The 19,807-nt window shown below is 40.1% G+C and overlaps 1 protein-coding gene across 2 annotated transcripts in view; it reads left to right on the forward strand.

The window, feature by feature from the left end:
- The window catches only part of GABRB1 (gamma-aminobutyric acid type A receptor subunit beta1), a 410,965-nt gene that overhangs the window by 112,823 nt on the left and 278,335 nt on the right, over positions 1-19,807 (forward strand). The window contains exon 1 of one of the 2 annotated variants that reach the window (XM_043871402.1): positions 4,410-4,522. The exons of the other annotated variant lie outside the window; for it this stretch is intronic. The gene's annotated coding sequence lies outside the window, so the exon portion shown is untranslated. Of the gene's footprint in view, positions 1-4,409; positions 4,523-19,807 lie in introns of those variants that run through there. 2 annotated transcript variants of the gene reach the window in all.

Raw genomic sequence — 19,807 nt, forward strand, 5'->3', positions numbered from 1 at the left:
ATATTTGTGTAGTTTTTTATTTTGATATAATTTCAAACTTACAGAAATATTTCAAGAATAATACCAAGAATTCCTATCTTGTTTACATTTTGCCTATCTCCTCTGTTGTTTGTTCTTTGCATGTGCATGCACAAATACTTTTTTCTGAACCATTTGTGAATAAATTTCAGACATTGTGTTCTTTTACCCCTAAACACTTCAGTGTATATTTTTTTAAGAACAAAGATATTTCCTTTCATAGTCACAATACAGCTATCAAAACCAGGGCATTTAACATTGACATCTTGCTGTTATCTCTCCCAAAGGTCATATTAAGTTTCCTCATTGTCACAAGTATTCCCCAATTCAACTGTTTTTCTTTGCTAACTGTATTTTTCACATTCTAGTTTAATCGAGGATCACAGATTGCAGTTAGTGATCATGTCATTTTAATATGGGACAGTTCATCAGTCTCGGTATTTCATGATCTTAACATTTTTCAAGAGGCAGGCAAGCTACTTTATCTCTCACTTTGAGTTTGTTTGATGTTTCCTCAGTATTAAATTCAGGTTATTATTGTTTTGGCAGAGATGTTACAGAAATAAGATTGTGTTCCCAGCAAGCTCCTACCGTACAGCACATGGAATTCTGCTCGATGTTATGTAGCAGCCTAGATGGCAGAGGGCTTGGGGGAGAGTAGATACATACATGTGTATGACTGAGTCCCTTTGCTATTCACCTGAAACTCCCACACTGTTTGTTAATTGGCTATATCTCCAATACAAAAAACAATTGTTTATTTTACAAAATTACTTACAAAGTAATTTATTTTACAAAATAAAAAGTTAAAAAAAAAAAAGAAGTCTGTGTTCTCATTGCATCCCACCTGAAGGCACATGATGTAGATTTGTTCTATTACTGGTGACATTATCTGTGATAATTTGGTTAAGGTAGAGGACTCCAGATTTCTCCAGTATAGATTAGATTTTTCCTTTCTGCAATAGCAAAATATTATTTGACACTATATAAATATCTTATTTCTCATCAAATTTTTATCCACTAATTTTAGCATGAAAAGTGTGGTATTTTACATGGAAAAAATGTAAAAGAATGTTTTGGGGAATATTAATCTTTGATTTTTATTTCTGTATTCAAGAACTTTCAGTAAATGTCTCAATACTTCAAGAAAATTATAGGGAGATTTAAAACCACGAGTATTGATTTCACATAATTCATTGCAATTTGTAATTTTTAAAAGGCATTTCTTCTACATGTACATTTAGTAATTTAGGATTTTTCTAGCAATAGGTTAATAATCATTTGTTTCTAATAATACTCCACTGAATCACTGAAAGCTGAAAATAAAGGTTATATTACAAATCTCATCTGTACTTTGGAAAGGGTTAGTGCTTTGGAAAGTGCTTTGGAAAGGGTTATCTTATCAGCACAAGCACTGGGTAATTGTATCCTCTATTTACTAATAATTAGGGGGTAGATTTATATCACAAGAAATATACACAATAAAACCAGCCATAACTTAGCTTGGCTTGTGACAAAAAAGAAAGGAAAACAAGATAATAGATTGATGTCACCAATGTATGAATTTGAGGAAAGCAATGGCGATGGAGATTAAACATAAAATTCTCAAATACAAGCAACAAAACAATGATAGGTGTCTTTGGAAAAAAGAACAAACAAAATTTAAATATATAACATTAGATTTATTGTACATACACAATTGTATTAGATTCTTTTAGTAAGCAAACATCCTACAAACTTTAAACTATTCTTTCAAACTTATAGATAGATGTGATTTGACATCCTAAAAATTTGGAGTTGCCATGAAGTAGTGGTACAAAGTTTTCCACTTTCCTAGTGTGTAGCACAGTGTAGAAAAGGGCAGAGAGTGACATTAGCAAAAAGGTTTGGCTGGAAATGCAGTGAAGGACGACTAGGGCTAGAATGCTAATAGACGTGATGAGTAGCGGCGTGAGTATACATGCGTAGTCATTCGGGTGTGTCAGACTCTCTGCGACCCTTTTGACTGTAGCCTCCTGGCTGCTCTGTCCATGCAGATCTCCAGGCAAGAACACTGTCGAGTGTTGCCATTTCCTACTCCAGGGTATCTTTTCAACCCGGGGATCCAAGCTGTGTCTCCTGCGTTACAGGTGGAGTCTTCACCCACTGAACCATCAGCGAAGCCAAAAATAGTAAAAAGAGCAAAAGATCATCATTCTGGAAAAATCTAGAGCATGACTGTTGGACTTTGTTTCTAATGGTAATGGTGAGATGTTGCTTTAGGGGGGAAGGTGTTGAGCTTCATTTTATCACGGTAAGCTTCAGAAACTGGCAGCACAGTCCTGGGAGGTAGCCTACCAGCAGTTGGATAAAGAGACAGAAAGATCAGTCCTATTAACGCTGAGTCATTTCTGTGTGTGTGTGTATGTTTTGTTGTTGTTTGTTCATTTGTTTATTTTACATGTATCCATGCTTTCTTAGATTCTTTTCCCATTTAGGCCATTACAGAGTTCCCTGTTCCATAGAGTAGGTCTTTGTTATCTGTTTTATGTATAGTAGTGTGTAAGAAAAGAGAATATCCACAGTTATCTGAGATGCCTATTTAAAGACCTCTGCCTTTGCCAACTATCTTGGTGAAGCCAAATTTTCTTCAAATAATTCAACCAAAACAATATAGTACAACACACCAAATGCAGAAAAAGAGATGAGAACCCAGTTTTCCTTTATTTAGCCAGAACTGAAGACACAGGCAAAAATGTGAAACAATGTCAGTCTTCTCACTATTTTGGTTCATTCTTTAGAGTATAGCTAGTTTTCATTAAAAAAAAAAAATCTAAAAAAGCACTGTCATTTTTCATGCAGGCAAATCTCTGGCAGTCCAGATGACTTCCTGGGAAACAGATATAGAAGGAGGCACAGCCAGTCTGGTGTAGGAAAGGAAGAGGAGCCACTGGCTACAGTCCAGCGGTTGGGAGAGAAATAAGTCAGATCTTCGGCCACTAAAGTCCAAACGACACCCTGTTCTTGTAGCTCTCTCAGCTGTCTCTCTTCTTCATCCCGACTCCCTGTCCTCTGGTGTGCGCTGGAATCATCTCCTGACTCGGTCAGCTAGCGGTCCCTGCCTCTAGCTTCTCTGACCTCTCTCTCTAATCTATTTTCTGCCCCACTGTGCTACCACAGTGACCATTATAAAATGTTCAGCTGACCAAAGCTTTCCTCTGATAAAAATTATTTACTAGCTCTCTTATGCCTTCAGATTTAAATCTAAATTATGTCTCAGACGAATTTACTTCTAAAAATTCTCCAGTTTCCTCTGTCATTAAACACGCTGGCTCTTCTAAAAATGCTGGATACTTTACCTGAAATAGCATCTCCTCTCTTTCTCACCTTATTAATTCATACTTAATTCCTTTTTAGGCTTACTTGGATCAAATGCCACCTCTAGAAAGCCTTCCTCTTCCCTAAAATTGGTGTCCTTGCTAAGTGTAGGCTTTCCTCTGTCCTACCTTCAGTCACACTATGATTACCTTGAGTGACTTGCCCAGCCTGAAAAACAATAATTCTCAGTAGCCTTGTTGAATGAAAGAGGGAAGCTAAAAAAATAAAAGAATGGATGAAGACAATCTTAGGGGGGGCCTGAGAACAGAGGGTAATTCTGTGTTCCAGAGATTAAAAATAAAGATAGCTGATTAAAACAGAGTAAATCAAAATGACTGCTGAATTTATCTAAAAGATCAGGGAAGACTATTATAGTTTTTCTGAAATGGAAAGTATAGCATATACTAGGGAAATAAAAAAGAGGATATATATATATATGTATATATATAATTGATCTGCTTTGATTTATGGCAGAGACCATCACAACATCATAAAACAATTATCCTCTAACTAAAAAAAAAGTGTGCTAAGTTCCGTCTAATATGGCTCAATCATAAAATCTTGTTGTTTAATTTACAGATTCTTTTTTACTTGGAATAATATCACACATTGTAGCCATATGGATATACATAGACCCATCTGTACATACTTGTCTCTCCAAACTAAAATATCAGAGCTATTTTAATCTGGTCTTCTGTGTTATCAAGCAATTGGAAATGAACAAAAAATGTTTTGTGTCTATATACATATAAGAATACTAAGAAGTACATCATGATAGTAAAGCCTAGAGTGTAGAGGGCAAAGTTTCAAACCAATTTTTCCCCAAAATTAACCACCTGTAAGGAAATAATCTAAAATTACTATGTAAAGAGAGAATAGGATTAACTTTATTTTATAAAAAATGGGAGAAAGGGATATAGGAGGTTAACAGGCCATGAAGGTTAATTTATAACCAAGTCCTGCCCTAGAGTTAACTTGGAGAGCCAAAGCTTGGTTAACCATTCCAAAATGACCTTAAGAAAGATGAGAGAAGGAAAAGTTTCAGATAGATATCAGGAAGTGAAGTATGAAAGCATAGGCTAACCAGGGACCAAAGAGTTAGGGGAGAAGAAGGAACAGCCGGAGAGAGGGCTCTGGAGGCCGACTGGTGAGTACCGGGGACTTTCACGAGTGTCCACTTCAAGCCTCTGCTTGGTTTTTAGCATGATGGCTGTGGGCTGACTGGACCGTTTAGAGAACTGTGATCAGAATGGACAGGTGATGAGGTATCTCAAGTAAAATTTTAGAAATAGTAGATTTTGCCAACTAGAATGGAATGTTATATTTATTATTGTTCACCAAACTGTCCATCTAATAGAGAAGTCTATGTCCTATTGAGATACATTAAGCGGGCACCATTATCTAGAAGTTGTCATGAAGATGATTGCCTCTCTACTTGGAATCATTTAATGCTATTTGGAAATTAAACAAAATTATTTGCTAATAATGAGAAACAACATTTGATTCCTAATTCCAAATAGGCTGTGACATCCACCAAAGACTTGTCAGCCTTTCTTACTTAGTGACAAGAATTTAATGCATTTGGTTATTTGACCAATCTTCTTGCAAATTCTACTAAAATTGAACCATACAGTAGTATGTAACCAGTAAATCGAATGGAACTTTGCAACTGAAATGAATTTAACCTATTTCAGTTCCATATATGTATGTATAAACAAAAGAATGCAAAAACTGATTTTACTCAGAAAACTACAGGAATAGAAATCTCCATATACACCAAAGCAACTGTGAATAAATTAGCCAGGTCCATTGTATTGAAGTGAGTTGTCCAGAAAAAATATTGAAATGTTCCTGGAACATAAATGGTATGTAGTCAGTATGGATTGAAGTTGCATGGATAGTAAGTTGCAACTTACTATTGATTCTATATGAAACAAAATTGATGAGACTTTATGGTCTTCAGTTTTTAATAAAATGCCTGCTGGGCACTTACAGAAGAAGTAAATTTATGGATTCAGGCCACTGAATCATGTAACACAGATGGTGTTTCAGAAGTAAAAGGAGTGTGTCTATTAATCTGAGACTGATTTGGAATCAGTGCCTTGAGGTGACCTTCACTGATTAGTATCATTAGTATCATTGAGCCAGTTCCACTGCAGTTGACATATGTGTTTATCCAAAACTCCCCGGTCTTGGGGAATCACCTGCCCCTCTGATTTGGTCGTCCTTTGTATTTCATGTGGTTTTAATAGGGCTGACAGAGGAAGGCTTGTCCCAGACCTGACCAGTTCGAATTCTTTCTCAGTCTGACCAGAGTGATTGTCTGAGACATCAGAGTATGACTGAAGATGGACAAGTGAGAAGCTTCCTAGGGACTTTTGCCAGAGCTGTCAGGAAAAACACTCCCTTCTTTGGGAATCACAGGCTATGGGGACTTCATGTTGCTGGTGTTGCCAGAAGCCATCTTTCAAACATCTGAAGTGCTGTCATTTGAGACTGAAGACAGGCAAAGATAAGCAAAGCTGAGAAATGGAGCGAGGCCTGAATCTAGCTGAGGTCTGCATAGGAAGAAATTCCTTTTGGTCCTCTCAGCCAAGAAAGTGGGTGAATTTCTTTATTTAAATTTAAATGAGTTTGAATTGGATTTCTGTCATTGGAATTAAAGGAGGTCTGACTAATTCACCAGGAATGGCTAAACTCAATGGCTCCCAAACATTTATAGTATAACAATAATAATAATTCAAAGATCAACTTCCTTGTACTTCATCTTCTGAAAGTGTAAGTCACTCAGTCGTGTCCAACTCTTTGCGACCCCATGGACTGTAGCTCACTAGTTTCCTCTGTCCGTAGAATTCTCCAGGCGAGAATACTGGAGTGGGTTGCCATTCCTTTCTCCAGAGGATCTTCCTGACCCAGGATCAAACCCAGGTCTCCTGCATTGCAAGAAGATTCTTTTACCATCTAAGCCTGCCCAACTATTTCTACTCCTTCATTCACTTGTGCATCTGGTTTCTCTGCAAAGGTCAATTAATGTTTTCAATTGATCAGGATTGTGAATCTATCATTTTCCCCACAGACTTTGAATCCTTCATGCAGACCTGGAAGTATCACTGAGAATGGACAGTCTTCAAGACAGTGATGATTCTAAAACAGTTCCCAACAGTAAATAAATACATCAGGTCTAACATTCCTCACTTAAGCAAATCATATATGTAGTAAAGGCCTGAGACAATTGTCTCTGTCACTTGTAGGGTCCCTATCATCTCAGTCTTTTTGTTACCGAGCCCAAGTTTGCTCTGCTAACCACATTACGAACCAATGAATCAGAGACAAGATGTTGAGGCAAGGAATATGACTTTATTCAGAAAGCTGTGACCGAGAAACTGGCAGACTAATGTCTCAAAATAACCATCTTCCGAGGTCTGGATGCCTGGTTCTTTTACAGAACACAGAAAGGGAGAAGGTGAGGAAAGGCCGTCAGTCTTGCAAGTATCTCTTGGAATGGCTAGCCTCCAGGGGAGCCTGTGTTAATTTCTTCCTTCCTGTAGCCATCTAGAGGTGGACAAGGTCATGAACTAAGGCATTTTGACTTAACCCTCAGGCAAAGGCACAAGGTTCCCAGAGGAAGGCCATTATGGATAAATGGCATCCTTTTAGTAAACAAAAGCAATGGGAAATAAAGTTTAAGTAAAAAAAGCTGATCCCACCATGGCATCAGTTCTTCCCTGTAGCACTTTTGCTTATAACTCACCACCAATTTATATATTTACATTATTTATCCACCTCTATTTATCCATCTTAGAAAAACTGAGGAAGCATTATAGCTGTTGACGTTAAGTCCTTAAGTGGTTGACATGAATACTTAAGGTATTTTGACAACATATCCTTGAGAAAGCAAAGATCTCTTAAGGCTTAAGCCTGTGTTTCAATCCAATCATCAGAAGAACTTAACAAAATGTAGACTCCAGGATCTCAGTCTGGCCCTCCTGGATCAAAGTCTCTGAAGCTGAGGTCTAGGAATTTTCATTTTTAATCAACTCCCCACTTGGCTTAAGTCCATAATTTGAAACTACCAGTAGTGAAACCAGTACATAACTTTGACCACCAACTTAGAAAATTTGTTAGTTTATTCTTAATGCTCTACTCAGATATTTTCTACTTTTAATGTCAATAAGAAACAACTTGTATTTTCAATAAGTTCCCAGGTAATGCTGATAGATTTTGTCTAGGGATATGAAAAGAATCAACAAAAATACATACAATTGAGCAGAATAAGTAGCACTACTGTTTGGGATTAACATATACACATTACTATATATAAAATATATAACCAACAAGGACCTACTCTATAGCACAGGCAACTCTACTCAATATTTTGTAATAACTTATAAGGGAAAGTAATCTGAAAAAGAATATACAGATATAGATATCTGAATCATTGTACTGTACGCCATGACTAACACAACACTGTAAAGCAGCTATACTTCAATTAAAGATAAAGAATTGGTAAATCTGGCCTATGGAAAAATTAAAGTAGAACAGAGATAAGAATATCACATGGAAGCACAGTTTGCCCTCACGCTATGCAGCTGTAGAAGACTGTGATTCTATTTTCCTGGCAGTTAAGTCAAATAAGAAAAAACACATTCTTCCATTCTTCCCAGGATGCATAAAAAGCAAAACAAGCCTTATAAAGCACACATTCTGTGAGCACTGTGAGATGAAATGTATATAATTCCTTTGTCTCTCTTTTTCTTACTTTACCTTTCTTATCAGGTCTCAGGGCATAATAAGGAAACGTAATTGAGAAAGAATAGTTGTTTTGGAGCCAAAAATTTCTGATCAAAATATGTAATTCTCTGGTGGCTTTGCTTCATACAAACGTGAAATTTATAATAGCTAGAGAAATGGATGGGAATGCCTTCCAAGCAGGTTAGGTGCCAGGAAACTTTGGTAAATCCCAAAAGGGCTATTAAACTCTTTTTTTCTACCACGAAAAAGAGGACAGAATTGTCTTAGCACATTTGATCACATTTGCCCAGTGTAAGGTAAAAATAGTACATTGGCAGTGACACGTAAAACAAAATGGGCAATCAGATCACACAAGCTTTAAGTTATTTAGCTCTGACATTCAAGTTTCCCACTGCTTTTTTTCTTCATTCACACCAAGAGAAGGGACCGCCCTCCTCTTCCTCGAGTTTGGGTCATGTACCAGTTCAGTTCAGTTCAGTCACTCAGTCGTGTCTGACGCTTTTTGACCCCATGAATCGCAGCACGCCAGGCCTCCTTGTCCATCACCAACTCCCGGAGTCTACCCAAACTCATGTCCATCGAGTCAGTGATGCCATCCAACCATCTCATCCTCTGTCGTCCCCTTCTCCTCCTGCCCCCAATCCCTCCCAGCATCAGGGTCTTTTCCAATGAGTCAACTCTTTGCATGAGGTGGCCAAAGTATTGGGGTTTCAGCTTCAGCATCAGTCCTTCCAATGAACACCCAGGACTGATCTCCTGGTTGGATCTCCTTGCAGTCCAAGGGACTCTCAAGGGTCTTCTCCAACACCACAGTTCAACATTCCCCTATTATTTCTTTTATCTGAACTGTATGATTAAGAGATCTTTTGTTCTGAAAAAACCAGAGCCAACTTAAGCTAGTTTATCAAAAAAGGGGCTATTTTCTATATGAATATAGAAACACATCTGCTATTCAAATTATTTTCACATCCTTGTTCTGTAGGCTATAAATCAGAGGGTTTAACATGGGAATCATAAGGGTGTAAAACAATGAGGTCATTTTGGCTTGATCTAAAGAGAATAACCAGTCCATCCTAAAGGAGATCAGTCCTGGGTGTTCATTGGAAGGACTGATGTTGAAGCTGAAACTCCAGTACTTTGGCCACCTGATGGGAAGGGCTGACTCATTGGAAAAGACCCTGATGCTGGGAGGGATTGGGGGCAGGAGGAGAAGGGGACGGCAGAGGATGAGATGGCTGGATGGCATCACCGACTCAATGGACATGAGTTTGGGTGAGCTCCAGGAGTTGGTGATGGACAGGGAAGCCTGGTGTGCTGCGATTCCTGGGGTCACAAAGAGTTGGACACGACTGAGCGACTGAACTGAACTGAGAGTACATTTAACTTGGCCTGAAATACATAAAAAAGCAGGGTTCCCTCGGACTTCTTTGCTAAGACATTAAATATTCCTCTAATAATTGTATAGAAAATATTTCATCTTCAATTCCTCAGAGTGTTTGTAAGAAAGATATTTTTTAAATGGGCAAAACTGGAAGGTAGAAAACATTTAAAAATGAACACAGCATGTGTGCCAATCACTTTGAATGAACTACAGTCATAAACGAATAGAAATTGATGCACTGATGTATTCAGGAGAACTCCAGCCTTATGAAGGGATATCAGATGCTCACCACGACTGGGCCTCCAGGAAGGAATGGAATCTGGTACTGAAAATCCATCAGGCCTCCTGCTTCTCTCTTGTAATTATTCCTGTCTACCTGCCTTCTTTTTTTCTTTTCTGTCTGTATAAGTTTCTGCTTCTTAGTCTGCAAGACAAGTAGAGGATGAACATGCACACATTCTCAAATTAAAATCTCCCCCAGAACAATAACTTTTTTATTCAGATTCAGAATTTCAGAAGAAAGTAGTTGGTCATCCTTGCTTAGGCCAGATGATTTTCTCTTATTCCAGTCAAGTGTGGCTAGAGATGCTGATCATATTTTATTTAAAAAAAGGCTACAAAATTTCAAGTGGTTATTATGCATATTGTGTTCTACATACCATGAAATTTCTTTCTTGGCCTATTTTTTTTTACTTCTTTTATCTTGATTTATTCACAAGCCTATATTTTTATTTTATAAAGTTCTACAATCTTCCCTGATTTTTCTGAAGTTGGTAATAATATCTGAGAAACACTTCCTATCTTTATTAATAGCTTTTAAGCTAGGACTGAAGAGCCCATTTTCTTGAATACATGTGAATTTCACATGAGATGCATGTTAATTTAAGTAAATACAAATATCTATCACACTGAAAAGCATCCCAAGACCATGTGTTAATAAGTAATCAATCATTTAAAGATTGTCCTGAGCCTAAAACTCAGACAACACAGAAACAGACTCTATAACCATCTGCCCCCTTAAAAAATGACTAGTTCTGTTTGCCTGACTCGTATCTCAGTTAATTCAGGAGATAGTTCTTGAGGACGATAATTATGAGCTAAGCATTGGTTAGATGCTAGAATGAATGGCAGTGGGGGAATGTATATTATAGAGAGAAGACATTAAGGAAATAGGTAATTTCAGTAAATGTGATAAATGTAAAATAACATTAAGCTATAAGATCTCCACTCTTGTGAGGTAAGACATATCCCCATCACCAATTTAGGACCAAATGATGGGAGATGGAGATGAGGCACAGACAGAGTGTAGTTCAGGGTTGGGGCAAAGGCAAAGAGAAGTAGAAATGCTAAAAGATGTATTCAGAGTGTTAGTGAATGGAAACAGGAGCAAGATGGTATAAGAAGAGCATGGTCCATTCAATAGATAAGTAAGATTTCATGACCAGAGAGTAGAGTTCACTATGGAGAAAAAAATGAGAGATGAGACTGGGCATGTAACTAAATCATACCTGGTCTAAGAAATCATATCAAGACATTTGAATTTACTCCTAAAGGCAATGGGGAGCCATATGAGAAAAGTGAGGACCTGATTGATTCTCATTGTAGAACGTGATTACTCTGACAATAATGTGAAAAGAGATATGAATTTGAAAGATGGGTGAATTGTAGGCAGGAAACCAGTTAGAATCGTACAGTTATCCAGAAGAGAGGAGACTATGGCCTGAATTAAGAGTTCGGCAGGAAGTAAGAGAGAAGGGGATAGTCTTGAAGTGTACAGTTGACCTTTGCACAACATGGGTTTGAACTGCATGGTTCCACTTTTCTGTGGCTTTTTTCAGTAGTAAATGCCATGGTACTACATGATCCAAGGTTGATTGAATCCAAGGATGCAGAATGTGGATACAGAAGAGCCTTGATGCAGAGAATGGAATGTAAATTATATGCAGGTTTTTAATTGTATGGAGGGTCAGCTCCCCAACCCCCAGTGTTGTTCAAGGGTCAGCTGTGTTTAGAAGTTGTAAATGAAAGGAATTCATAATTAATTGGATTAGTGGGTGACCTGAATACAGGAAGAGAAGACAAAGTCAAGGATGATACCCAAGTAAATTGACAACAAAGATGGTGCCTGGGATGTGAAAAGAGAATACCTACCATGTGATGCATTGATGTTCAGTCTCCTTAATTAGCATTTGCTTGTACATTAGAAGATAAATACATTTCATCTTTATCAATTTCCTCCCATTAAGATCATCTCAGCTTTGTAATGACCTGTTCCTCATGGAAAGCATGATTTCTTTGACCTTCCTGATGGGAGCCAGACTTGTGATGTATTTTTCATTAAAAACTGAAAATATGCTGTGAACTGCATTCAGAAAGTCTGTACAAATACTTTTAGTAGCAATAACCTGATTGTACTTTTCTATGATGCCATGGAATAGAAGAACTAGCTAAAATTCTTCCTCCACCCAGTGTCTGGCAGGTCAAAACAGGAAGTAAGGAGGATGTCACTAAAAATAAGGATTCCACATTTCCCCTCTATTTTAGCTTGTCAATTGAGTGGGCCATATCCTTCCAGGAGTGCTTACCTCAGGCACAACGTGAATTGTATAAAATTTGTCTTCCATAGTAGCACTCATTTTCTTTGTCTGTATTATTTCCCTTCCTTTTAATTTTTTCTTTCTTTCTTTATGTTCAACTGAAGGATAATTACAGTATTGTGTTGGTTTCTGCCGTCCATCAGCGTGGATCAGCCACAGGTATACATGTTGCCTCCCTCCCACCGGCCACCCAGCCCCACTGCTCTAGGTTGTCACAGAGCCCAGTTTGAATTCCCTGAGTCATAGAGCAAATTCCCACTGGCTCTCTATTTTACGTATGCTAACGCATATGCTTCCCTGTCACTCTCTCCCTCCCTCCCTTCCCTTTTAGAGTGTCCTGTTCTACAATGTCCAGGGTTTCTGTTGATTGCTCTATCTGGACAGGAGGAACACATTTACATACAAACACTTTCAGGTAAAGATTTTAGAGTAAACCATAGGGACAAAACAATGTAGTATTGTATGTTCATGTTTACTGTGACTTTTTCCCCCTAAAATACTACATATAGGGTGGATATACACATGTACCTGGCACATGGATGGAGAAAATATTTCAAGATGCTTGCCACATGAGACCCCACAAGCAGTCGCCTGGTTCATTGCAGCATCAGGCTGACCCTGTTTCTTGGTGTTTGCAGTTGCATATTTAAAAAAAATAACATTGGGTTATGGACATGAGTTTGAGCAAACTTCAGGAGACTGTGGAGGACAGGGAAGGCTGATGTGCTGCAGTCCATGGGGCTGCAAAGAGTCGGAAATGACTGAACAACAATAACACTGGGTTTTGGTCAATAAATTCTAAATATACCACTTACATACTAGTTGGGTGAAAAATATTAATAATAACAATAATAATGTCAACTCACATCTGTTGAAAGGTTTAACAAGAGGGAGGTCTTTTTCTGTTCCTCTAGCCCACCAAGCTTGTTTCTGCCTTAGAATCTGGAACTACACATTGTTTCTTTCTGGAACCTCACTGAGAATAAGAAAGTTTTCTATCTAGTTTATTGCCACTTTAGCACCTAAAACTATTTTTGCTGCATAATACATGCTGAATATATATCTCTTAGAATATGAATGGGTACTGTTCATTAACTGTTTTATGTGTTTCATCTTTTCTCCCTGACCACACTGAAGGCAGGGACACAATAACTTCTACATTCCACAAGCAGCTAAAATCCTAGACCCTAAAACCCTAAGTACTAAAATATTACTGATGAGGCTGACAGAGTGACTACATGTATTAGTGAATATCCAAAAAATATAGAAAATTTAAAAGAGCAGATTTAGAAGGTATGTTAGTTTCCTACACCTGCCATAATAAGTGACCACAGTTCAGGTGGCTTGAAACTACAGAACAACCCTCAGTTCTGGTGGCCAAAAGCTTGAAATCAAGATGTCAGCAGAGCTGCGCTCCCTCCGAAAATCCTAGGAGAGGATTCTCCCTCCTCTCTCCCAGCTTCCAGTGGCCCCAGGCGCCCCTTGGCTTGTGGGCACGTCACTCACACCTTGGCTTTCAGCCTCACATCACCTTTTCCTCTTCTCCCTTGTGTCTCTTACAAGGACACTTATCGTTGGCTTTAGGGACTTCCTGAATAATCTAGAATGAGCCTGTCTCAAGGTCTTTAAATTAATTATATCTGTAATGTCCCCTTTTCCAAATAAGGTCACATTCTCAGGCTCTGGGAATGAGGAAATGGATGTATCTTTTCATTTGTCACCATTCAGCCCACTACAGCATGCAGGGTGTAGTAGAAAATGCACAACCTGGATGTCAGGCATGAGAGTGAGAGTCACTCAGTCGTGTCTGACTCTTTGCGACCCCATGGGCTATACAGTCCATGGAATTCTCCAGGCCAGAATACTATCGTGGGTAACCTTTCCCTTCTCCAGGGGATCTTTCCAACCCAGGGATTGAACCCACGTCTCCCGCGTTGCAGGTGGATTCTTTACCAGCTGAGCTACCAGGGGAGTCCTGATGATGTCAGGCATACATGGATTCAAACTCAGCTCAGACGTTTACAACTAGCTTGTTAAATCTCTTTCAACCCCAGTTTTCATTATCATTATATCTGCTTTCATGAGTTGCTGAGACCACTATGTGAGATATTGTATACAGAGTGAATAGCTAAGTGTCTGATCCACTGTGAATGCTCAAGAAATGTTCCCATTCCTTCTCACTTTGTAAGCTCCTTAACCAAAAGTACATCCCTAGCTTAAGGCTTTCTTCTAAATACCAGTTGTAGCTTTTACAGTTCTTTACTGGATATTTCTCCTGTCAAAATATTCTCAGAAATCCATTCCCTATTGAATGTTATAATCAAATTTATCAAATAATACAATCTCACAATGAAGTACAACAAAGCCCTTTTATGTATGTATGTGCCACTCAGTCATCGCCAACTCTTTGTGACCCCATGGATTATATAGCCTTCCAAGCTCCTTTGTCCTTGGAATTCTCCAGGGAAGAATACTGGAGTGGGTTGCCATTCCCTTCGCCAGGGGATCTTCCTGACCCAGGATCACACCCAGTCTCCCATATTGCGGGCAGATTCTTTACCAGCTGAGCCACCACAAGTTTGAAATCTACATTCATTTCCAGATGTCTGAAGAGAATTACAAGTGGTGGGCTTGGGCCATTGCTCCTTGGTGCTGCTGAGTGGAAAAGGATTACAAGTGTGCCATAAGTACATCACTGTGTCTTCTAAGGCAGTGTTTCAAAAGAATAGTTTCTGGGAAATATCTGAGATGCTTGCCTCAAGTCCCCATTTTGACTATCCCGAGAAGTAAAGTCTGTAGACTTTACTTAGAACAAAATTAAATGAGTATTAGTGAGGTTAAAGGTTTCAATAAAGGGGCATGATATGGAACTCTCAGACACATAGAACTTCAAAAATCCTTATGTAAACACCAAATCAATTAACTATAAGAGCTTGGATGGTGGGGGAGGGGTATGTGTTCACAACTTTATAGCCAGAAATAAGATAAACTGAATCTTTATGACTGTCTTCAAAAACTTACATGTGTCAGTAAGGAATCACTCAGCACTGTTTGATCAGTTTATTCATCAGCGCAAACATCCAAGATTATTAAATAATACCTATTCTATTCTGGACATTGTGCATGATGTGGTAAGCAGACACACACACACAAAGATACACATGAACACTGCCTTCCTGGAAGGAAGCGTCTCCGAGGGGGTACTGACATGTACATAGAGAAACGCCTTGTGGTGGAGCATAGAGGACAGAAAGCGTGGCACATAGTAACTACTCAAAAAACACTTCATAGACGAAAAAGTGATTGCCTTCCGGTAAGTTTCAAATGGTAGATATGTCAAAATCAAAAATTTTGAGATCCTCAGTGAGGAACAGTCAGGCTGTGAAGGGAAGAGTTCCTGCTATTTGAGCTGATGACATGCGGGCGGCATGTGTAAGAACGGAGAGCAGTGTTGGCTCCCCCAGAGCCGGGCTTCGCTGGGAAGCGGAGCCCCGATCAGGGTCCACGACGAGCTCCAGAGACCCCCGGCAGCACCTTTCCGGGAGTCGGCTGCGTGATGTCTTTGCTTTGTGTCCAGGCTCCGTTCCCCAGCCATCCTCGCCGGGCCCTGCCCCCGCGCACTGCCCCCTCCCCCGCGCGCTGCCCCCTCTCCCCCGCGCGCTGCCCCCTCTCCCCCGCGCGCTGCCCCCTCTCCCCGCGCGCTGCCCCCTCTCCCCCGCGCGCTGCCCCCTCTCCCCGCGCGCTGCCCCCTCCCCCGCGCGCTGCCCCCTCTCCCCGCGCGCTGCCCCCCTCTCCCTCGCGCGCTGCCCCCTCTCCCCCGCGCGCTGCCCCCTCTCCCCCGCGCGCTGCCCCCTCTCCCCGCGCGCTGCCCCCCTCTCCCCCCGCACGCTGCCCCCTCTCCCCGCGCGCTGCCCCCCCCTCCCTCGCGCGCTGCCCCCTCTTCCCGCGCGCTGCCCCCTCTCCCCGCGCGCTGCCCCCTCTCCCCCGCGCGCTGCCCCCTCTCCCCGCGCGCTGCCCCCTCTCCCCCGCGCGCTGCCCCCTCTCCCCGCGCGCTGCCCCCTTCTTCCCGCGCGCCGCCCCCTCTCCCCGCGCGCTGCCCCCTCTCCCCCGCGCGCTGCCCCCTCTCCCCGCGCACTGCCCCCCCCTCCCTCGCGCGCTGCCCCCCTCTCCCCGCGCGCTGCCCCCTCTCCCTGTGTCCCTGTTCTGTTCCAAGCTGCTACCTGTGCCCCTTTCTCTGTCTCAACTCAATCCCCAGAGTCTCTGTCCAACACCAGGTACGCATCATGTGTAGGATGAATATTCAAGGACATTGCATAGCCCACTGCCCAGCTTTTTTTAAGTCTTTCTTTGCATCAGAATGTCCTGGCTAGCCTGGGGAAGTCTTACATTCAGAGTACGGTCAAATAAGTATAAAAAATAATGGCACCCTCAGAAAACTATTTTATGCACAGTATAACAATTACAAAGGGGTATCCAGTGGTATCATGGAAACAGTTTAAATGAAACAACCTCTTGGTGGTGATCTCTGAGTTATACTTGCAGTAGTTAACTATTTGCTGAATGCATAACTGTATATTAAGTGCTGTCATAAACCTTTCATTTTACTATCTCAATTAATTCCAAACTCATGGGGAGAAAGCAAGACCTCCAAAGATTAAGCGAACTGGTAAGAGAGCTAGCAAAAATTAAACAAATTGAATTCAGATCTATTTGACTCCAAATTCTATGTTCTATCAAATAGTTGTGATACTACATGACTATAGTTTCTAGAAGTGCAACTCAGCCATGGGTTTTAGAAAAAACTATCACCACTGACAGCACATCATACTTAACTCAAAAGAGGACTACTCAGTCAGAGTACTGTGCTCCAGGAGTACTCACAGAGAGGACTCAGACACCAGCCTGTGCACATTATGACTGGCTTGTTATGTCATGAGCAACTAGAACCCAAAGCTCCTCAGCTGGCTGTTTTCCTGAGTGAGCATTGTTTATTCAGTTCACGTTAATATATTTAAATCTAGTAAACATTTGCTGGTGTCTGGGTGCTAGATACTGTGGGCATACAAAGATGAATGAGACATGGACTACACCCTCAGAAGCATAGAGTGGAGATCCAGGTGAAAAAGCCAGATTATGACCATTCTGAGTAGAAAAGGTAAATGCTGCCTGTAGTAGAGAAGTTAACAAGGTAACCAAGAGCAGAATGAGGGGAAGGTCAATTTGCCTTGGAGAGGGGATTAGGGAGTTCTTTGTAGAATTCAACTAGTATCAACTTGGGTCTTGGAGATAAGTAGGATTTCGATTTTTAAAAAGAGGAAAAAGCACAACCAAAGACAGAGATATGGAAAAATACAAGAATGTTAAGGAAATAGCCTTTCATGTCAGCAGGAGGGTACACTTGAGTGGGTAGGTAGTCAAGGGACAAATGATTTTGGAAAAGTAGGTTGAGACAGATTATTGAGAACCTTGCTTGACAGAGTCTTGACTTCTCTTTTGAGAGGTACGGCAACTATAAGCAGTTTTGTTCTGCCAAACAGATCTCCCCTGGAATGTGAATCAGGAAACCTCACAAATGCTTCCCGAGGCGATTCCATACTCAACTACAGCATTATCTGCCTTCACATACAGTTGTCGTGTGGCAGCCTGCGAGTATTTTCAACCACTGCCTTGGAAACTAGAGCTTATGACTACTGTCTAGACTGTCCTCTTTAAATATTTCAAATATGAAGGCCACTGATTATACACATACATGCACATACACACTTATACCTAAGAAAGGGGATGGAGAAAGAGCGAGCGAGAGAGAAAGAGATGTGCTATGAGCATAGGAAGGATTTTTATAGGCTTGTCTTTCATCTTGCAGAAGAAACAAACATGATGTAGCATGTCTATTTATAGATCTCTAAAAATGATTTCTAGTCAGGTAATCTTGCAAAATCAAGGAATGCATATATAACATAATGAATATTTAAATGTAATGGGAACTTCAGATCCTCTTGAAACTAAGGTATTTCAGTGGCAACATCAGAAGGGACTGATGCCAAGGGGATGAGAATCGTTACCATGGCAACTCCCAGGCTGACTCACTCATAGATAACGCCTTAAACTTGTGACATGAGAGAAACTGCTTGAGGATTTTTAACACTGTACTAAAATACACATTGCTTCATGCAGATGAGAAAATATATCAGCATAGCATCCCTCCCCCCCAACCCACAAGGCTTTCTATGACATTTCCAGACAAGACCTCTCTTGTCCTTCAGCCTCTCGATGTTTGGGATGGAGAAAGGGCTCCAGAGGAGGTGTGGAGAATTGAAGGAAGCCTAAGCTGCTCTTCAGAAATCAAATTCTGCATCTGCTGGCAGATATCACTTTAGTGGTCATATTACTTCCTGATCTTTGATTTCCACTCACATCTGAGCTGGGGATTCAACTCCCAATATACTTCAGAACTACATGTGGTAGAAACAAATGTGTAAAGTCAGAAGTAAGCAAGTTGGAGGGATAGGAAAACACACGGTACCAGAAATTAAAGATAATAGAACTCTCTCTCCCCCTATTCTTCTTTTCCTCCTTTAGTATTCATGAAAATGTTTTTATAGGCAACCCTAAGAGAAGGTTCCAGGTTTACATTCCTTTTGCTGCAGTGGAAAGAGAGGACTGTAGGAAATTGACTAAATATAAAATGACATACATGGAATCAGGAACAAATTTTATAGAACTAATGGAAATGTAGACATTGTTCATTTAGGATTTTGAAGAACACTGAGGGAATATCGAGGTCACTGTTTCTCAAATTAAGATCTGAAAATTAACAGCATAATAATCTCTCCTTGAAAGCATCAATCAAAAAAATGTAGATTTCAGAACTGTACTTCCCAGAAATCAAACTCAGTGGTCCAAGCAGTCATGTTGCTAATTATGTACATTGAGTGTGAGAATTGTTCACCTAGTCAACCTATTCATTTTACTGCATGTAAAAGCTCCCTGTCTGAGAATTTGATTTGCCAAAGATTATCCACAGGTCTAAAACTCACTTCTCCAAATCCTCAGATTCATTTTCATTAGTAAACCAAGTTTCCCACATGAATATGTTAAGGAAATGTATTAAATTTTTTAAAATTTTATTTTATTTATGTATTTTTAGTGAAATATAGTTGATTTACAATATTGCGGGGGCTTCCCTGGTGGCTCAGATGGTAAAGAATCTGCTTGCAATGAAGAAGACCTGGGTTCAATCCCTGAGTCAGGAAGCTACCTTGAAGAAGGAAACAGCTATCCATTCCAGATTCTTGCCTGGAGAATCCCATGGACAGAGGAGCCGGCTGGCTGCAGCCCATGGGGTCACAAAGAGTGGGACACGACTGACGACTAACACTTTCACACTTTGACTTTCACTTTACAACACTGTGTTAATTTCAGGTATACACTAATATGATTCAGCTTAGATAAATAGACGGATATATGTAAACATTCTTTTTTGAAATTTTTATTATAGGATATTACAGCATAATGTTTTTAATAATATAAAGTTTATTATATGACTGCATTAATACCCTTCAAATATCCTTAAAATGAATGTAGTGGAGTATGATGTCACAGTTTAAATAGAATTTTGATTGACTGGGTAGTGAATTATTCAAGGAGATTTCTTTTTGGGATTCATTTTGTTGCTGAAGACTAACTTTTAAATACATACATC

The sequence above is a fragment of the Cervus elaphus genome, chromosome 17 (assembly GCF_910594005.1).
Source record: "Cervus elaphus chromosome 17, mCerEla1.1, whole genome shotgun sequence".
In the NCBI taxonomy this organism is placed as follows: Eukaryota; Metazoa; Chordata; class Mammalia; order Artiodactyla; family Cervidae; genus Cervus; species Cervus elaphus.